We start from the raw sequence: 3,934 nt of genomic DNA, 5'->3' as shown, positions 1-3,934 counted from the left end.
TGTGCAGACAAACAACAATTGTTGCCCAGGTTCTTCARCCAGGCAACAGGTGACATGTAGATTGTTGGTATGAAAGAGAAGAATGTGAAGAACACATGGAGATTAAYGGTATGTGGCAAAGCTCTAAACTCATTGTCCTTTCACAAATGCTTTTGAGACAAAAAACCAGACCAGTTAGGAAAAGCTCATTTCTCTAAACTTCCACCAATTTATACTTTCTTCTTCCTTATTCTCTTTGAGACTGCTAATAATCACCAAACATGTTTTATCCATTTTCTGTCCCCTCCTCACAATTACTCTGCAGAAAGACACACTCCTTTGCTTGGCCTGAAAGCAAATAAGTCTCTATTCACCGGTGCACTGATTGGAACAAAAACTGGGATGTGTGGTCGTGTGATGAAATGCCACAGGACGTGTCAGCATCAGGTTTTAGTCCTAATCTCACGCATGATTAGGAGAGCAATAACCTAACTGTCTGAGCAGGTTACAGAAATGTGGGCCTGCTTCCCGTCTGCAGGCATGTCTCATCCTTCTATGTAAATGACAGTGAGGAAAATGTTTATCRAGCCACTAAACTGTCACATTAAAACCAGACATTTTTTCCCCTCACTCGTATGCTTTCCTTTCATTTTATACAGATTTCTGGCCCTGACCTTAAATCAACCTTCTCAWTTCTCCCTTTTTACATCTCCTCTCCCCTGTGGCTTCACTTCAATTTCTCTGCTCAGAGAAAGGTTGATTGCAGAGCTGTCCACTGGTTGGATCAGTAAACAATGGACACGCTCACTTGACAGATGCTAATGGTCTTCTCTCAGAGWGCTTTTTTTCTTCCTTAAAGGGATAGTTAGTAGTTTTTGAAGTGGGATTTGTGTGAAGTCCACTTATGATCWGTGTCTTTCTGTCAGTCTGAAGCACCAGAAACAATTTCTGATAAAAACCACCCAAGTGCCTTTTCAGATCCAGGCCATCAGAAAGTGTTACATTGTCTGAAAAACCACTTGAACCACCATAGATTCCACAGAAACGTGAATGAACAAGTGACAGTGGATTTTCACATCACTTTTGGATGCTTACACAGGCCACAGGCCAAAGTGAGACAGGAGCACTTGCATCGTAGGGTAAATAGGAACACAATTCAAAAGTGAGAGGATATAAAAACAGTTTTAAAGATGAGCTGACCTGCTTTAAAAAAATGTCTAACTTGGTTTTATATGTGGCCTCTATCGGGGCATCACCTGTCATAAATCTGAGCTGCTCCTTCAAAACAAGAGCGTGCAGACTGATCATTCAAACACAACTTCAAAAGAAAAGCTGTTTTAAACTTGCTCTTGTTTTCTCTGCTTCTCTCTCTCTTATCATGTTTTATTATTTATTTCACTCCTCACCTCTATCAATCATTGACTTCTTCATTGTTTTTTTAATGTAAAAATGAAGGGATCACAAAGCCTTTATGGTAATCTGAAGCTCTGCGTTTGTGGTGCATGCGGGTATTCCCTACTATGTGGGGACCAACTACTTAAGGGGTTCTAAGCCAAGGCCACATAAGGGGAAATATCATTGGGAGGTCGGGGGTTAGGTGTAGGACTAAGGTGTGAATTGATTTTAAGTTAGATTTAGGGTCAGGTATGTACCTGTGAGGTAAAGTTTAGGGTAAGAGGTCAGGGTTAGGCTGTAGAAATGAATGGAAGTCATTACAATGTCCCCAGAAAGATAGCTATACCTGTGTGCATGCGTGAGTCATTCTCAGCAAGACAACAGCTTTTATTTTCTAGGCTACAGCGCCCCCATGTGGTAGATATCCATCTCTCCACTCCACACATACCTTGTTTATAATTTATTTTTAATCAGACAAAAAAAATGTAAATGTTCATAAAATATTGCTACCAAAAAGATGTGAAAGAATGAAAACATTTAAGTGATCCAACATCACAGGTGGTGTTTATGAAGAAGACATATTCGCAAATTTGTAAACCTTTCAGCCTAAACTTTAGACTAGACTTAGACCTTTTTTTAAGTTTAGGTGTAAGTTATCAATGAAACCTTATTTATTTGCAAGGTAGTGTATGGGAAAATTCGTTCACGACTTTTAAAAAATGTAGTAAAATGTTATAAATGGCAAAATTGTGGTTCAAATTACCAATTCACAAGAAACAAGAACATTTGAAGGCTAAAGTCAGGACTATATACCAGAAAAAATATATCCAAATCAAATTACATAGACTCTAATACCATATGATTAATCCACAAACTTATACTTTAATGAGGTAAAGCTTGGATGAAATACATGCAGTCAGTTTAAAAAGCATTATAATCCATGTCAATACATGAAAATGACCTGAGTCAAATATGAAAATGTTTTGTCATTTTAGACTGTCATAAAAAAAAACTGATACATGTTGCATATGGCCAAAAAATAAATAAAAAACTAGAAGAAACATTTYGATGTGATTTCATGTTTTAATCCTCTTGGATCAAAACATTGCTTGGGTGGGAATAATTTTGAAATGAACTGTAGCTTTTAGCAGCAGAGATACTCACTGCTGACATATCACTGTTGTCGGCCCGGCTTTGATCCTCATCACAYTATTTCTTCATTAAAAGCTGAACAATTTTAATCTCATTAGCTGCTTGTAATTAATGGGCTACAGAGCTATTAATATGATGTACGGCGCTTGTACAARCTTTGGAAATCTTGTAAAGGTTTCATACTAAACTGAGCACATTTATTTTATTTAGCATGAATATTAGGCCAGTGCTGAATGTTTGAACAGCAATGTTATAAATGACCTGCTTGTTGAAATTCTATTTATTTAATAAAATACAGAATAACAGACTGTGTGTTTAGGACATCTTTTGTTCAGAGGACTGTTTTTAGAGTAACATGGGGGATTTCTGACGAGTGTTTAAAATTGAAGGTTAGAATAGTATTTGTTTAACCGTCAGACAAAAAAAGTATTTCCAAAGCTTTACACCCCCTAGAGAAAACATTACACACTGAAACATGTTTTCCCCTTCTCCATAAAGAAAGCTCCTCTTGCCAATATTCTTTGAAATGTCATCTTTGCATTTCAATAGCGAGAGCACCTCTCTCTTGCTTCATTTTTTAAGACATTTCCTTTTGGAAAAAAWATCCTTTATATTCTTTACACAATACAAAATGGAGATAAAAACAGCAGGAACTGTTGGGATTTGTAAAAATGCAGCAGGAGCTGAACTGTCAGAATCCCTTGAGTCATGCCCTTATATCACAAAATAAACTAAATGTTAGAATGGAAAAAGATATCATCAGAATCCAGAACAGCAATCACCAGGTTATTTTAGCCAGAGGCAGAGATTATCAGCTGAWTTGTGTTTGATTTGCATTTCAGAGCAAAACATTTTGTACAAAACGTTAGCATTCAGGAAATCCAAGTAGTGTATAAGTAGTGACCAAAATAAATCGAATCAAATCAAACATGATGATAGACACAGTCATGAACTAAATTAATTAACTCTTTCTCGTTTTCTAAAAAAATGGTTCTTAGTGAAGTTCTATTTTTGAAAGTTGGTTATTTTCAGTGGTGGAGAAAGTGCTCAAACACTGTACTTCAGTAAAAGCACAATTAAACAGACAAAAATGTACTCTAGTAAAAGTAAAAGTACCACATCAACATTTTTACTTGAGTAAATGTAAGTAAGTACTTGCTTTTAAAATTACTTAAGTATTAAAAGTAAAAGTACTTGCTTAATGTATTCCCTAATGATCTACAACATTATGAAGTGTGTCTATGTATTATTTTAAATACATCAATGGTGTGTGATTTTACAATGTTGCAGTTTGTGTTTGCCCTCTGTGACACTGTTCACACTTGGTGTGATTCTGTGCATCATCACAGATYGTGACAACAGAAGCTGTAAATTTGCCACCATCGTCCTTTATCAAATCTCAACAAGT

This window comes from Austrofundulus limnaeus, unplaced genomic scaffold (assembly GCF_001266775.1).
Source record: "Austrofundulus limnaeus strain Quisiro unplaced genomic scaffold, Austrofundulus_limnaeus-1.0 Scaffold135, whole genome shotgun sequence".
In the NCBI taxonomy this organism is placed as follows: Eukaryota; Metazoa; Chordata; class Actinopteri; order Cyprinodontiformes; family Rivulidae; genus Austrofundulus; species Austrofundulus limnaeus.
Note: the sequence above shows the minus strand (reverse complement) of the source record.